The sequence below is a fragment of the Macrotis lagotis genome, chromosome 3 (assembly GCF_037893015.1).
Source record: "Macrotis lagotis isolate mMagLag1 chromosome 3, bilby.v1.9.chrom.fasta, whole genome shotgun sequence".
Lineage (NCBI taxonomy): Eukaryota > Metazoa > Chordata > Mammalia > Peramelemorphia > Peramelidae > Macrotis > Macrotis lagotis.
Genome location: NC_133660.1, coordinates 265,623,342 through 265,642,080, shown reverse-complemented (window position 1 = coordinate 265,642,080; position 18,739 = coordinate 265,623,342).

The following is an 18,739-nucleotide window of genomic DNA, read 5'->3' as shown; positions in this document are numbered from 1 at the left end:
ATCAAAAATATGTCTGTACAAGTGCTAAACTGACTGTTCACAGCTGAGGGGAGGGGAATGGGAAGAGAGGATGGAAAGAAATTTTTTAACTTAAAAATATACATATGTATCTGGCTGAAAAAATTAATTAATTAATTAATTTTAAAAAATCCCCAGTATTTAAGATACTTTGCACGTGTAAAATTGTTTCCCATGTGAAGTGGTTCAGATATGTATCTGGGAGTCAGTGTTGTCCTAGTTTAAATCCAAAATATAATGCACATAATATAGGACATTGTGGTTTTCTTCAACATAGTATCATGCTTTTGAAAGATAAGATGTTGCTGCTAGAATGGCCCACTAAGATTATTTCGAACATTTCCCTTTCTCCTCCTTTTAAAGATCTAAAAAAATGACATTAAAAAAAGATACTTGAATGTATAGATATTTATAATAAAGTATCAATGACAGTTAATGGAGAAAGTAATAAAAACATAGCATTCTGACTCCCAACCACTAGTGTGCTAGTAAAGGTTTAACAAACTGGCTCTAAGAAGCAAAAAAAATGTATACCTGACAGGTTTTTGCATTTAATCTGCATTCTTTACTATGACATACTATCTATCATTTGCTAGGCACTTTCCCTGACTTTTTTCCATTTGATCCTCACAATAGCTCTGAGAGAGAGGTGCTAATGTTATTTCCCCATTATCATTTGAGGAAACTAAGGCAGACATCAAGGGAGCTGACCAAGGTCACTTTTAAAGTCCAAGACACAATAAATCATGTCCTCCTTTGTAGCAGATAAAATGTTCACACACTCAAAATTTAACAATTGGTTTTAATGAGCTGATTCATGCTGTTCCTAGCAGGCACTGGGTTCCAAGGATGTTATCTTTTTCTCTTAACCACTATCATTTTAATATAAAGTAATATGCTCAGTATATAACATGTACATACCTTACGCACATATAATACTAGAAATCATTTAAAAACCTAATCTCAGTTTTTTTAAAAAAATAATTTCTTTTCTGCTCTCCTGAAAACAAATAAAACTAGACTTCAGCTTTCTTCTTCATCAAAAAAGGAAGATGTTGGCAAATTTTGACTTACTAAAGAAATAGCCCATATTTATTCCTAATTCAGTTTGTTGAAGTTACCCATGGGATTTCAGTGCAAAGATTAACATGACTTCAAATGTCAGCATTGCAATGGACCTTCGTCACACAGTTGTGAAGCATGGATCCCCTCTCTGACATTTCAGTCTAGGGGTCCTGCATGAATGCTTCCAGTGACAAGGCATAACTGCCACTTAAGGGAATCCATTCCATATATGGACAATTCAAGTCCCACTGAAACCCACACTTCAAATAGAAGTGGACTATGGAGATCATCTCTGGTCCACATACCCCATTTTATTAGTGAGGACGTTTTTAGACAATTTTTTCTTTTATCAAACTGAACCTTTCCTCCTGGTCCTTCGGAGTCTCGTAATCATATATCAAGGTTCATATAGACAGAAGGAAAAAGCATAGATAAAGATAAACTGATATTGGCACAGTGTGGGGGAATGAGTGTAGGCTGAGAATTGAACATAAATGATGGTGATGACTTCATATTATCACTTCAGTAGAGGTTGAGGGCAAATGATGTCAAAAGGGGGAGTTTATGGAGGTCAATATATAAAGTATAAGATGAGAAATAAAAAAAAAAACTGTTGAAATCTATTCCTGGCTGTCTAAAACCTTGAACAGGCTGAGTTGTCAGAAACCCAAAAGAGATTATCAGTGAAGACAAAGGACATACTGCCCTTATAACTAACCTTTTATAACTCAAAACAAAAGAACCCGTGGCATTGTGGAGATGGGGTGTGGGAGTGGAAGCAAGGCACAGTAATTGAAAATGATGATAGGAAAATATCACCATCTTACTCAGCATTTTCTGCAGCCTGTGCCTTTGAGTCATCTCTGCTCACTTGGCCTCCAAAGTATTGTTTTAATCCTATAAGCAAGCTATATAGGTGGTAGTATATCTAAGGAGGGACAAACTGTCTCTAGAGCCACTGTGGGCATCATAAAATCATTGTACGGTCAGCGGTCATGGAGAGATTTAGCAACCCCTGATTGTGACAAAGATAAAAAAAAAGCCCACCAGGCCTTTTAAGTTTCATATTGAGGCAGATTCACTAGCAGTTAGGGAATCTTCTTTTTATACCTTCACAGATAAAAAAATTTCAATTTTCACATCATTAAGAGAAAGGAGAAGTACAGTGATTCTTGAGGTCAGCAAATGAACAATTTCCATGTGTATTGTATACATGTTTCCATGTGTAAATACACATACACACACACACACACACACACACATATATATATATATATATATATATATATATATATATATATAAGCAATGAATAGATATGTGATTTCTTTCTTGCTATTGGATAAGAAAACCCTGCCTTGTTTAGTTAGAAATATAATGAAATAGGATGAACCAATTTACAAGCTACTTAATAACATCCTTTTATGTACTAGTTGTTCTCCTGGACCCACGGCTACAAAGACAGAGGTAGAATAGATCTTACCCACAAGAAAGTTAAATTCTGTTAGCGGAAACAGAATTTGCACATTTAAATAAATGTAAATTATATTCAAAGCAAAAGCAAAATATTTTTTTCTTTTCAGACTGAGACTTGTTGAGTAAATCCACTGTCAGGCTTCTATTCAGGAAGACCTGAGTTTCGTGCTTCGGTTTCTATTCAGATTCTTTTTATTTTTCTTAAGTCCATCAGATAAATTGTTTCATTTGTTTCCCACAGTTCCTATTACTAGTTGTATTTCCTCCATTCTATTTCTCACCACCCCCATTTACTCTATTCTCTCTCTCTCTCTCTCCTGTCCCTCTTCAAAAGTATGTTGTATCTGATTATACTTTCCCAGGATCTTCCCTCTCATCCATCCCCTCCCCGTGCCCTTTTCCCCATCCCTTACCTCTCCTGTTTTCCTCCAAGGTAAAATAGTGAGTGTGTATGTTATTTCCTCTCTGAGAGGAAATACTCATCTCCTTATGAGAGTAAAGGCTCACTCACTCACTTCCCCCTCACCTAGCCCTTCTTCACTCCATTGCAAAAGATTTTTCTTGCCTCTTTTATGTGAAATCATTCTGCCTCTCTTTTCACTTTTTTCCTAGTACATTCCTTTCTTGCTCATTAATTCCATCTTTATACTATACTGTGCCATTTTATTCATCTCCCTCCTTGACTCCCTGCCTTGACTATATATGCTCCTTCTAAATGCCCTAAAACATGAAAGGGTTCATATGAGTTCTCAATATCATCTTCCACTGCAGAAATACAAATAGTTCATTATCATTAGATCCCTCATCATTTGCCCAATCCATCTACTCTACACTTCACCTGAGTCCTCTACTTGAGATGAACTTTCTGTTCAGCTCTGGTCATTTCATCAGGAAAGTTTGAAAATTTCATTGACTGTCCATCTTTTTCCCCCTGGAAAATATGTTTAGTTTTGTTATGAGAGTGATTCTCAGTTGTAATCTCAACTCTTTTGCCTTCCAGAATATCATATTCCAAATCAAATCTTGTGTTTTCATTGCTTCAGCTCCACAATTATTGAATTACTTTCTGTCCACTTGTTATTTTTTCTTCTTGTCTTGGGGGTTCTGAAATTAAACTATGATATTTCTGGCAGATATCATTTTGGGATCTCTTTCAGGGGTGATTTGTGGATTATTTCAATTTCTATTTTACCCTCTGATTCTAGGATACGAGGGCAATTTTCGTGGAGAATTTCTTGAAAAATTAAATCTAGGCTCTTTTCTGATCATGACTTCCAGTAACCCAATGAGTTGTTTTTCCAATGAGATATTTCACTCCACTAGTTTTTCATTCTTCTGGTTTTTGTTTTATTGATACTTGATTTCTCACAAAGTCATCAGTTCACCTCCATTCTACATTTGAAGGAATTATTTGCTTCAGAGAGCTTTTGTATTTACTTTTGCATATGGTCAATTCTGCTTTATAAGGAAATCTTCTCTGCTTTGACCCAAACAGGTTTTAAAGATGACATTTTCTTCAGTAATTTTTTGTAATTCCTTCACGAAGTTACTAACTTGGTTTTCATGATTTTACCACATCACTCTCATTTATCTTCCTAAACTTTTCCTCTACCTAGCATAATTGATTTTCAAAATCTTTTTTGAAGTATTTCAAAGTCTGAGATCATTTAGGATTCTTCCTGGATGCTTTGGATACAGTTTGTCTTTGTTATTTTCTGAGTGTGTACTTTGCTCCTCCATAGGACCAAAGTAATTGTCTATGGTCAGATTTTTTTTCTTCTTTTGTTTGCTCATTTCCCCAGCCTATAACTTGATTTTAGCTCTTTTTTTGACGTGGGGCTCTGCTTCCAGTGTGGAGGGTTCACTGTCCCAAGCTTCTGAGGGTTTTTGCTGCTGTTTTCAGGGACTTCCCCCCCAGAGACTTCAATTCCTTTAAGTTCTTATGAGAGACTCTGATTGTTTTTTTCTGACCTGTATTCTGTTTTTGGCTGAGTACAAGCACTACCCTTTCCCTTGAAATGGTGAGGAGAGTCCCTGCTCCTCTGTGGCAGTAATACTCCTTTTCTTAAGACTGGGGAGATGAACCCTGCAATTTGTATCTATGTATGGGCTAAGCAAAAGAACCCTTCATCATAGAGAGCAAATAGACCTATTCAGTCTCCCCAACCACCTAATGTTTTGTGGACTGAGAGCTCCTGAAGGAGCTGCTGATTGCCTTCCTATTGGGTGACTCTCCCTGGTTCCTGGACTGTGCTTGCATTTAGGTCTACACTGGACTGTGTTCCACTCTCATTCTGGTTCAGCGGAATTTTCCTGCTGAGATTTCCAATTATCCTTGGCAACCCTTGGACTGAGAAGTCTGGAAACCACCACCATTTCCATGGACCTAGGAAACCTCAGGTCTGTCCCTAGATGACTGGAGCCAGTTTACTCTCAACTGGTCGGGACTATGCTGCAACCCTTTCTAATCCTGGTATACAAGACCTTTACCATAGTTTTTCTAAGTTGTTTTGGACTGGAAAATTATTTCACTTAATCTTTTTTTGTGGGTTCTTACTGCTCTAGAATTTGGTTAGAGTGATTATTTAAAGGTATTTGAAATGGTCTGTGGGAATTTCTGCCTTTTCTTTGCTGTCTTGACTCTGCCCCTCCCCAAGACCTGAGGTTCAAACTAGCCTTACATACTTTCTAACTATGTGACCCTCAGTAATTCACTTGACTTGAGTTTCCTCACCTTTAAAATAAAGTTAATAATAGCACCTACCTCTCATAGCTATTGAGAAGATTCAGTGATAATCAGTGAAACTGCTTAATACCAGGAAATTTATAAATATGTATTTCTTACTTTCCCCTCCCAGGCCACTAATAGCCTGGAGTGGGCTGATGGCATCAGAAAACTCTTCATGTAGAAACTTACATTGAATTTGAACTATGATAGGTAAGTGGAAGCAACATAGAAGAGAAAGCATGGGACACGCTGTATAAAGACAGCCAGGCAGGAAATAAATGTTTGATATAAGTAACAGTGGTATATATAAGTAAGTTTCATTGAAATATAGAGCACTCACAAAAAATGGATTTGCAATAAATTGGGAACCATTGAACTTTAAATACAAAAGAAAGTAATTTTTATTTTTCCTTAAGGTCTTAAGAAGTCACTATCATTTTGGGGGGTTATTTCTCCAATTAAGTGTTTGATTAATTGGGCAGTTGTAGCAAGTGCAGACTTGTACTTGAAAATATTGTTTTGCCAGGTGATGGATAATGGATTGGAGAAAAGAAAAATTTGAATTAGAGTAAAAATTGATATGCCATTGTACTGTTTGTCCCTCATTTTTTGAAGAAGACCAGAGACTTTGTTGTGTACATTAATTGGATTTAATGAAGCAGAGTTGTGCAAAGTCAACAACCTCACTCTCTTCCAGATTATTGAAGTTCAGTCTGTCTAGTGACTGGACAAAAGTTAAGATAACTGTGGATGGTCATCAACCCAGGTTATTTCATCTATTGAGATAGTTTACTGGGATGTCACCACTGTGTAGTCTCCTGCTTCTTGGAGCCACAGGTGAGATTTGGATAAATCAGATGGATGAAAAAAGTTCATTAAGAGCCCTGAAAAAGATTCAGCAATTCCTCACACCACAGATGTTAGTCTTACAGAGCACCTGGAAAAAAGGAAGTGTCCTTGCCTTCTGAGTCTCTCTTGACCACATGTAATTACCTATCACTATAGTTTGAAGTGCAGAGATCGAATTCAGTTGTATAGCCACTATAGCTAATTAAATTTTAATTGTATTTAATAAGGATTTCATTAGCACTCTATAATCAAAGAGGAAAATAGAGACCTGCCTTCAAAGGCCAATTATGACATATACAAAGATAAGTAAAAATATGTATTTACAAAGTCATGACATCTAAGAAGTTGGGGTGATAGAAGACCTCATAGAGGAGGTGTACCTAAAATGGATTTTATTTCATTTTATTTTTTAAAGATATTGTGATTCTAAGAAGCAAAGACATCTCAGATATTAGGGTCAGCCAGTGCAAAGTCATGGAGGTAGAAGATGGAAATGACAGATGCTTCAATTCCCTAGTAAAGCAGGTTTACCAGAAGAGAAAGTGTTCAAAGAGCAATATGAAATAAGGCTGGAAGAGCACATAAGATCTGTACTGAGAAAGATTTTAAATATCAGCCTGATGATTTTTGTATATCATTTTAGAAGAAATTGTCATCTATTGGAGTCTTTTGAGAATATGAGGTATAGGAGTTTGGAGCAAAGGTGGCAGAGAGAAGTCAAAATCTTCCCTGAGTTCTTCTAAGTTCCCTACAAAAACAAGGTTAATCAAGTCTGGAAACAGATTATAGAGGGAAAGAACCCATTAAAAAGACAAAGTAGAATATTTTCCAGCTTAAGATATCTTGGGAAGATTTCAGGAAAGGTCTGTCCTAATTGAGTGCAGGGGGAACATGGCCCAGCACAAGTCGGGTGAGAAGGCACCAGGAGGCTTTTAAGTTTTATCCCAACTCATGAACCAAGGCTCAGCAAGACAGCAACATAGTAGGGTAAAGGAAAAGCTTTCAGGCCCCATGTAGATGGCAAATTGTGACAGGGCATCACCCATTCAGTGGGGAAGCTGCTAACACCAGAGTAGAGACCACAGCATGAAGATGATTGGTCAGCAGACCTTGATCCCAAGTCTAGGAAGCTTCAGACAGTGACCCCCTGGAGCAAAGCTCTAAATTAAAAACTAAAAATTACACTAAAAATGAGTAAGAAACAGAGGAAAGTCGTAATCATAGAAAGCTACTATGTTGATAAGGAAGATCAAAATGCCATTTGACAAGAGAACACTGGAAAAAGCCTATATGTAATGCCCCAGAAGGGAATATGAATTGCTCTAAGTCCAAAAATTCCTCATGAAAGAGACTATTTTAAACTATTTTAAAAATAAAGTAAAAGAACAGTGGGGTGGGGTTGGGGGATAAAAATGATTGGTATATAACAGAGATCCAACAATTTAGGAAAAGGAAACCCCAAAACTGATTGAAGAAAACATCTCCTTCAAAGATGTATTTGGACAAATGGACCAAAAAAAGCAGTGCTTTAAAAATGATAAAATTGGGAAAATAGGAAAAACTAAATGAAGAAAATAATTCTTTGAAAATTAGAATTATACAAGTGGAAGCTAATGATTTCATGAGACATCAAGTATCAGTCAATTGCAACTTAAAACTTTGCAAAAGAATGGATGTAAAAAAACTACTTTTCTAGGTAATTGGAAAAAAAATAAAATTTTCAAAAATGATTCAGTCAACTGGGCAGTTAGGTGGCACATTGGATAGAGCACCAGCCCTGGAATCAGGAGTACCTGAATTCAAATCTGGCCTCAGACACTTAATAATTCCCTAGCTGTGTGGCCTTGGGCAAGCCACTTAGCCCCATTGCCTTGCAAAAAAAAAAAAAAAAAAAAAACTAAAAAAGAAAGGAAAAAATGATTCAGGCAAGCAAAATAAAAATAAAAATAAACAATATGAGGGACTGAGCCAAACGAGTTCATGCCTTAGGCAAAAAATGTTGCATCTGGATCAAAAATGTATTTACAAAGGGAAAAAAAGGAAAAAAAAAGAAACAGAATAGGAAATATCAAATTGGATAATGCAATCATTATTTAGGATCATAGCTAAAGAAAAAAGAGAATGGATTGCTGTGAAAGAAAAAAAGGCAGGAAGGAAATGAGGAAGGGTGGAAGGAAGAAGGGAGGGAAGGAAGGAAGGAAGGAAGGAACAAAGGAACGAAGGAAGGGAGGAAGAAATGGCAAACTATCCACCAAGCACTACGTTAAACAATTTCCAAATGCATTTTCACTTTATCTTTATAACAACTCTGGGAGTTAAATGGTTTTAACATGCCATTTTATATTTGAGGAAATTGAGTCAAAGAGCTCAATTAACTTCCCCAAAGTCACAGGGTTAATAAGTGTCTGAGGACTTATTTGAACTGAGGTCTTCATGTTATGACAATTAATTAGGTCTGTGGGATAAAGTAAATTAAGGTATTGTAGATGGTTCCATCATTGGGAACATGAGTGAATGGAAGAATGGCAATGACATTAATAAATATATGCAAATGTGTTGGAGAGATGGATTTGTTGAAAAAAAATATAATGAGTTTCATTTTAGAATCCTAAGTGAAAGATGCCCTTTAAAAATGTTAGTTTCTGAAATGTGAGTGGGCATGTAAACTATGTAAATTTTTGATAGAAAATATACTTCCTTGTCTTTATTTTTCACTGAATAAGAAACTGACATTAAATCTTTTTTTAAAAAATTATTTATTTTTGCAAATACATGTAAAGATAGTTTTCAACATTCATTTTTGTAAAATTATCTCGCTTCCACCCTTCACTTCCCCTACACTGAGATAGTCAGTAATCTGACAAAGTTATAGATACACAGTCATGTTACACATATTTCCATATTAGTCATGCTTTGAAAAAAGGATCACAATAAAGTTTAGACCATGAGAAAGTAAAAAACAAAAAAGCAAATTTTTTGAAAATGAAAATGGTATGCTTTAATCTTCATTCAGGCTCCATGGCTCTTTTTTCTGGATGTGGATGGCATTTTCCATAACAGTCTTTTAGAATTGTTTTGTTCACTGTATTGCTGAGATGAACCAAGTCTATCATAGTTGATCATCTTATTTTGCTGTTATCCCAGTTCTACTCAATTCATAGCATCAGTTTCATGTAATTCTTTTGAGATATTTTCTAAAATATGTCTCCTTATCATTTCTTATAGAATAATAATATTCCTTTACACTCTTATGCCACAAATTGTTTGAGCATTCCCTCAAGGTCCAATTCTTTGAAACTACAAAAAATGAGATACAATAAATATTTTGTACATTTTTTATCTCTTTGGGATGCAGAATTATGGAATGCATTGCTCAATCAAAGGATGAGCATAGTTTTATAGCTTTTATACATAGTTCCAAAATTGCTCTCCAGAATGGTTATATCAATTCACAACTGCAACAATAGTGCATTAGTGTCCCATATGCTGTCCAATACTGATCATTTCACTGTTCTGTCATATCAGCCAAACTAAGAAGTGTGAAATGTCTCCTCAGTAGTTTTAATTCAATTTAATTTTAAAATCACTTAATAGTAATTTGAAACATTTCATATGACTATGGGTAGTTTTAATTTCTTCATTTGAAAAACTTCATATTCATAACCTTTGATCATTTATCAATTAGAGAATGAGTCATTTTTATTAAATTCATTAAGTTCCCTATGTATTTTGGAAATAAGACCTTCATCAGAGACAGTGGCTAGGAAAATTATTTACCAATTTTCTGCTTTCCTTTTAATCTTCATTGCATTTGTTTTTTGTGAGTAAAAGTTTTAATGTAATGGAATCAAAATTATCCATTTTGCATTTCATAATTTTCTCTATCACTTGCTTGGTCATAAATTCTTCTGCTCATCAGTTATCTGAAAGGTAAATAATTCCTTCTTCAAATTGACTCATAGTATCAACCTGTATGTCTAAATCATATACTCACTGTATCTTGTTATAGGGTGTGAGATCTCATTCAATGCATTAAATCTAAAGATAAATTGACTGGAGTCCCAATTTTTTTTGAATATTCTGTTGACAGTTTTCTTTCTTCCAAGGTGGTGATTTCTCCAAGACATAATGATCAAAAGACATAATGTGTATTGCATAGCTCCTAATAATTACACCTTATAAATAAATCATCTTGTCTAACTTATTCATTTAATACATGAAAAAACTGAGAGCTAGAAAGGTATGGACTAACTTACTATCTTTCATTCAGTTAATAATAGAATTACAATTTAAAATCTTCATTTTCTAATCCCCAGACTTTTTTTTCATTAGGTAAACATCTTTTTTTGTAATTTTTTTTCATTTCCATGCAAAGATAGTTTCCAAATTCATCTCATTGTAAGTAATTTTTTTTTATGTGTCAGTGGGGTTAAGTGGCTTGCCCAAAGTCACATATCTAGTAAGTATCAAGCATCTGAGGCTGAATTTGAAAGGGTCAGTGTTCTATCCATTCTGCCACCTAACTCCCCCCTTTTGTAAGTTTTGGAGTTACACATTTTTCTACCTCGATCTCTTCTCTCTGCCCTTCCCCATTACAGCAAGAAATGAAATATAGTCTATACTTATGTAATTTTATTGATTATAATTCTGTATTAGTTATAAAAAGGACTAAAGGGGGCAAAATGTGAAAAAGAAAAAAAGCATAAAACAAGTTTCAAAAATGAAAAGAAAAATGTATGTTTTAGTCTGTATTCAGATTCCATAGGTTTAGTGTGTTTTCCCCCCTCCATATGTAGAGGACATTTTCTGTCAAAGTTTTTTTTTTTAATTTTTATAAATGTGTTTAGTCATTGAATTGCTGAGTGGAACAAAGTCCATTGTACTTGACTATAGTATATACAATATTCTCCTGGTTCTGCTCACCTCATTCAGCAACAGCTCATGCAAGTCTTTCCATGCTTTTGTAAAGTCCAGTCACTCATTATTTCTTACAGAACACCAATACTCTATAGCATTCATTTATCATAACTTATTTAGTCATTCCACAATTTATGGGCATCTTTTCATTTTGCAATTCTTTGCCACCACAAAAAGAACTGCTATAAATATATTTGTACATATGGTTCTTTTTCCTTTTTTATGATGTCTTTGGGATACAGGCCTAGTAGTGATAATGCTAGATCAAAGAGTATGCACAGTTTGATTGCCCTTTGGGTTTAGATCCAAACTGCTCTCCAGAAATGTAATGGGTTCACAACTCCAACAACAAAGTATTTTACCACACCTTCATCCCCTCCAACATAGATCATTTTCCTTTTTTTTTGTAATTTTAACCAATATGAGATGGTACTTTAGTGATGTTTTAATTAGTATTTTTCTAATCAAAAATGATTTGGAGTATTTTTTCAGATGATTTATAGATAACTTTTATTTCTTCATCTGAAAACTGATGTATATATCTGTTGACCATTTCAATTAGAGAATGGCTTGTATTATTTTTATAAATTTGACTCAGTTCTCCACTTATTTTAGAAATGAATCCTTTATTAGAAGCAATAACTGTGAAAATTGTTTCCCAGTTTTTGACATTCCTTCTAATCTTGGTTGCATTGACTTTATTTGTTTAAATTTTTTTTTAATTTAATGTAATAAAAATTATCCATTTTGCATTTTATACTTTTCTTTAATTGTTGCTCATTAACTCCACTTCTCTTCATAGAAGTCAGATAAATTATTCATTGTTCTCCAAATTGACTTATGATATTATAGTTTATGTCTAAATCATTTCTCCATTTTGACCTCATCTTGGTATAGGGTTTGAGATAATGGTCTATGTCTAGTTTGGTCATGCTACTTTCCAAGTTTTCCAGCAATTTTTGTCAAATAATGAATTCCTAACACAGAAGGAGGAGTCTTTGAGTTTGTCAAAGAGTAGATTATGATTGGCATTTACTTCTATTTCTTGTGTAACTAATCTGTTGCACTGATCCACCAACCTATTTCATAGCCAGTACCAAATAGTTTTGATGACACCCAATTTATAATATAGTTTTAAATCTGGTATGACTAGAGCACTTTCCGTTTTTTTTCCCATTGATTCCCTTGAGATTCGTGAATTTTTGCCCCTCCAAATGAATTTTTTATTATTTTTTCTAGCTCTTTAAAGTAAATTTTTGGTACTTTGATGAAGAACAAATAATGAATTTAATTTAGATAGAATCATTTTTGTTATATTGGCTCTGTCTACCCATAAGCAATTGACATTTTTGCAGTTATTTAGATCTGACTTTATCTGTGTGTGAGGTGTTGGCAGTTCAACTCCCAATTATTTTATGTTGTCTATAGTTATTTTAAATGCAATTCCATTTTCTATCCCTTGCTGCTGTGCTTTGTTGGATGTCTGTTTGTGTGTTTGTGTGTGTGTGTGTGTGTGTGTGTGTGTGTTTCTGAATGATTTATGTGAGTTTATAATACATCCTACAACTTTGCTGAAGTTTTGAATTGTTTCAATTATTTTAGTTGATTCTCTAAGTATACTAGTATATCATGTTCAAAGTGAGAATTTTGTTTTCCTCTTTGCCTATTCTAATTCCTTCCTTCAATTTCTTGATCTTCTCTTGTAACTAAAGCTAATATTTAGAATATAATATTGAATAACAGAGGTGATAACAAATACCCCAATCTTAATGGGAATGCTTCTAGTTTATTCCCATTGAATAAAATCCTTGCTGATGGTTTTAGATAGATAATGCTTATCATTTTAAGGAAAATTCCTGTTAGTCCCTTGCTTTCTAGTGTTTTTTTTTTTTTTTGTGAGACAATGAGGTTAAGTGACTTGCCCAAGGTCACCATGGCTAGGTAATTAGTAAGTGCCTGAGGCTGGCATTGAACTCAGAACCTCCTGACTCTAGGGCCAGTGATCTATTCATTGAACCACTTAGCTGCCCTGCTTTCTAGTGTTTTTAATTGGAATGGATACTTTCTTTTGTCAAAAACTTTTTCAGCATCTATTGAAGTAATCATATGATTCCTATTAGTTTTTTAATTGATATGTTCAATTATGTTGAAAGTTTTCCTAATATAGACACAGCTTTGTATTTCTGGTATCAATCCTAACTAATGATAGTGTATTATACTAGTGATTACATGTTGTAATCTCTTTGTCTATATGTATATGTACATATATATATATATATAAATTTTGTATCAATATTCATTAGGAAGATTGATCTATAATTTTCTTTCTCTATGCTGAGACTTTCCATTTTCAGCTCCATATTGGCAGAAATCCTGCTTTAGCTTTTTTTTTAAATAACTTTATAAATAATTAGAATTAACTGTTTTATAAATGTTTGATATAATTCACTTGTAAATTCATTTAGCCTTGGAGATTTTTTTCTTATGTAGTTCATTGATGACTATTTCAATTTCTTTTTCTGAAATGACTTCATTTAAATATTTAATTTCCTCTGGATAATCTGGGCAATTTATATGTTTTTTTTATAAATATTCAACTATTTCACTTAGATTGTTAGATGTATTGGAATATAAGTGGGGCTAAATAAATCTGAATACTTAATTTCCTCCTCAATGGAAGAAAATACAACCTTTTCATTTTTGCTATTGCTAATTTTTCCCTTCTTTTTTTTATTCATATCAACAAAAGATTTCATTCATTTGATTTTTTTGGTAAAAATAACTCTTATTCATAAATTCAGTAGTTTTATTACTTTCAGTTTTATTAATCTCTCATTTGATTTTTAAAATTGCTAATTTAGTATTTAGTTAAGGATTGTTCATTTGTTATTTTTCTAGTTTTGTTTTTAGTTGCATACCTAATTCACTGACCGCCTGTTTATTTTATATCTCTATTGATTTAGAGATATAAAATTTCTCCTGATAACAACTTTGCTATTTCCCACAACTTTGCTTTGTTGTCTCCTTTATTATCATTTTTTTGGATGAAATTGTTCTTTTATTTCTTTGACTTGTTATTTTATCCACTCATTCTTTAAAATGAGTTAATTTAGTTTCCAATTAATTATTAGTCTACTTTTTCCATCATCCTTTACTACATGTAATTTTTACTGCATCATGATCTGAAAAGGATGCATGTAATATTTCTGCCTTTGCGAATTTGATTTTTAGGCTTTTATACCCTTAGTATCTTTTTTTCATAAGTTCTATGAACCACAGAGAAAAAGACATAATCCTTTCTATCCCCATTCAATTTCCTCTAGAGGATTATCATATCTAATATTTTAAAATTCTGTTCACCCCATTAGCTTCCTTTTTGTTTATTTTGTGGTTAGATTTATATAATTCTGAGAGTTTGAGGTACCATAGTAGTATAGTTTTCCCATCTATATCTTCCTGTAATTCATTTAGCATTTCTTATAAGAATCTGGATGCTATACCCCTCGGTGCATACATGTTTAGCATTCATATTGCTTCATTGGCTATATCTTTTACAAAGATGCATTTTCCTTGCTTATCCCTTTTAAGTAGATTTATTTATGTTCTTTGTCGAAGATCAGGATTTCTAGGTCTGCTTTTTTTTTTAACCTTGGCTGAAGTATAATATATTCTGTTCCTGCCTTTTATTTTACTCTGTGTGTATCTCTTTCAAATTGGTTTCTCACAAAAAAACATATTGTAGAATATGGTATTTTTTAATCCACTCTGTTCTGTTTCCATTTTATGGCACAGATCACTCTGTTAACATTCACAGTTAGGTTTACTAATACTGTACTAGACTCCATGCTATCTCCACTCCCTGTTTGTCCTTTTATCTCTCCTTTCGTCCTATATAACGACACTACCACCCTCAATCTGCCCTCCTTTCTATCAACCCTCCCTCCCTTTCTTTCCTATTTCCTATTGGGTAAGATAATTATATGCACCCAAATGAATATATGGTATTCCCTCCCTGAGCCAAATTCAATGAGAACAAGATTCAAGCAATTCCTCCCCCCTTCCCCCTACAATGATTGGTCTTCATGGGATATAGTGTATACACACACACACACACACACACACACACACACACACACACACACAAAAATATATATATATAAATATATGTATATATATATATATATACATATATATATATATATATCCCTATTCTACCTCCCCCTTCCTCTTTTTCCAGTACAAACTTTTTTAAAAAATGTCTTAATTTTTTATGTTATCTCCTCAAAATCACCTTATGCCCATATAATCTATTATACACAGATTCTCCTTCTAATACAGATACAGTTCTCAAGATTTGCAAGTATCATCCTCTTATGTAGAGTTAGCAGTTTAATTTTTTGGAATATCATTATTTTTCTTTCCCCCAGTTTACTTTTTTAAGTATCTCTTGAGTCCCATGTTTGGTTTGAAGTTTTGTTCAGTTCTGTACCTTTCATGAGAAAAGTTTGAAAGTCACCTATTTTTTGGAATGTCCATCTTTTCTCCTGAAAGAGTATTCTCAGTTTTTCTGAAGAGTTGATTCTTGTCTGTAATCCAAGATTCTTTAGCCTCCAGAATATCATATTCCAGACATTTTGATCTTTTAGTATTTATGCTGCCAAGTCCTTCATAAACCTGACTGTGTTTCATTGATATTTGAATGATTTCTTTTGACTCCTTTACTGGTTAATTAGGAACTTGACTATGAAATTCCATGTAGTTTACAATTCAGGGTCTCTTTAGGGAGACGATTGGTGAATTACTTCAATGATTATTTTACTATCTTATTTTAGGATATTGGGTCATTTTTCTTTGATAAATTCTTAAATGTTGTTGTCCAAGTTCTTCTTTTGATCAAGGATTTAGCTAGACCAGAAATTCTTAAATTATCTTTCTTGGATCTATTTTCCAGATCAGTTGCTCTTCTGAGGTGTTTTACATTTTTTTCAATTTTTTCATTTTTTTATTTGATTGATTTTTAATGTTTCATAAAATTTTCCATTTGTTCAATTCTAGTTCTTAATAAATTATTTTTTCAGTTGGCTTTTTTAATCTCATTTTTCATTTGATCAATTAGATTTTTTAAAGAGTTGGGTATGTTTGCAATTTTTTCCCATTTGCCTAATTGTGTTTTAATGGATTAGTTCTATTCAGTCAAGTTTCGTTCTTCCTTTTCCAATCTGTTTAATTTCTCTTACATTTCTTCTTCCAATTTTTCTCTTTGATTTTTGAAACCCTTTTTTATCTTACAATAGGTCTTTTTTGGCTAGAGACAAATTCATATTTTTTCCTGGAATTTCATATATAGTATTTTTTTTTCTGCTGTTCTCCTTTGAGATGGTGTTGTAATCCTCCTTATCACCAAAGTAGCTGTCCAGGGCCAGGCTTTGTCTGACATATTTTTTTACTCATTTTTAACTCTGCTCCCATGTTGTAGGTGGTACTTTACCAAGCTTCTTCTATTGGAAGAGAGACCTGCTCATTGACTTTTGTGCCTCCAAGGCTAGTAGTATTCTTTTCAATGGTCTATTCATGCCATCTGTGCAAGGAACTAGGGGTCTTGATTGTTAAACTTTGCTTTTGCTGAGAGCCTCCAAATGTCCTCTTTCTTGCCCTGACTATACTGGTTACTTTGAAAGACTCTGCTCTTTGTTCTGGTCTCTGCTCCCTGTTTCAGGACAAGTTCCCTCTTCCCTGGAATGAGACAGACGTTTTCTGACATCCTTCCAAAATATCTTAGCTGAAAATGCTATAATCTGCCTTTTTTAGTTCTACCATTTCAGAATCCATATAGATACTTCATTAATGTTCTTTCTGAGGTAAGCCTGGGAGAGCTTAGGGAAGCTCTTTGTTTCTCTCTGCTTTCTTCATTTCCCTTCCCCCTCCTCCCCAGGAAACAATTTCATTGACAATATTTTGAACCTAGTGTACCTTAACTGATTCTCAGTCATAAAACAAAATCTGAAATCTAATTGAACCTGTTAACCACTTCTACTACTATACCCGGGACAGCTGTTCATTATATACCCTTCCTTAAAGATGATAGTTGTTTAACAGCTACCTACCATCCCAGGAAGCAAATTGACTTTTATAACTTACCAAGTATTTTTGTTTTGTTTTATTTTATGATGAGTCAGGGGCACCTCCAAACTTAATATGAGACAACAATATCTATAGCCTAAAAGCCTACAAACTACACAGAACGGAAAAGAGAGAATGCATCTTGGTTGCCATAGTAGCAGTTAGTTCCCACATACACAATAAGAACAAAATTTTTAAAGCCATTTCCTTTTATGTCTTTCTGGTCAGCAATAAAATACAGGTATAGGAGAAACAAAAGACTTGGAAATTTGTAAATTGCAGTGATTAGTTCATTATTTCTTTATTGTGCACAAAGGGAAATGAGAGTAATCAGTTCCATTGAGTTGGGGGGAAGAAGGGGAGACACTAATGCCGATATTAGAAATCATTGTAGTTAGTGAAGTTGTGTTGGTTTAAGTTAAATTAACCTAAGTGGAAAGAGCTCTTGGAGCTTTTAAAAGCTATATATGTATATGAGTCTGTGTGTATATTGTGTGTGTGTGTATATATATATATATATATATATATATATATATATATAGAGAGAGAGAGAGAGAGAGAGAGAGAGAGAGAGAGAATTTACCCTCTATCGTCTTTTTCCCCCTTGTTCTTTTTTACTACATCCTTGAATTGGCATTCAAGTGAGTTCAGAGGATAAAACTTCTACGTGCTGTAGATTGATCAGTTGTCATGACAATTCAAACATTTTTCTATGGCAGATGTTGTTGTTACCTAAACTTTGAAAATTGTGACATCAAGTTATACTTTGTAGGAATTGAATAGGTTGGGAAACTGACTTGATTTCCCTAGGCAGACAATGTATTAAAATCATCCTTTTGAGGTTACCTTCATATAATTGATTGTTGACTGCTGAGACTATATTTTTTTTTCCCTGTCCCCATTGGCACCTCCTAGTACTAGAAAGGCTTAAATTCAAAACTAGAGGTTCAGAATTATGTAGTTTAGAAAAAGACTCAAAGAAGAGAACAATGCTAAGGTAAACGTAAGCTAATTGTAATATTCCAGACTAAGTGGAGGGCGACATTCCACTTGTTGTGTTCTCTCCTGTTCAGACTATAGCTAGAGCATTCAACCCTGGATGCCACATCTAAACTTAGAGAGGGTGCAACTGGAAGCAGCATAGATAAGCATGGGAATGCCTGGAAGAATGTCACCAGTTAAGAGGATAATGAAGTTAAGGCTGCGAGGCACCATTTGAATGCCATCAAGTTGTCTTCATCTTACAGTTGACAAAATTGAGACTGAGAGATTTCCCAATTTACCAAAGGTAAATAATTACTCATAAGTGTTTAAGGCAAAATTTAAACCTATATCCGGGTTTGTAGTTCAGTCATGTCTTACTCTTCATGAATCCATGGACTATAGCATGGTAGCATGGCATATGCTACTATCCTCCAATATCTAATAAAGCCTGATCAATGGATTGTGTTTGTTGCTTCCATTATATTACTGTGCATCTCATTCTCTGCCTTCTACTTGCTCTTTTGTCTTCAATCATTCCAAATATTAGAATGTTTTCTACTGAGTCCTCCTGTCTTCTTATTATG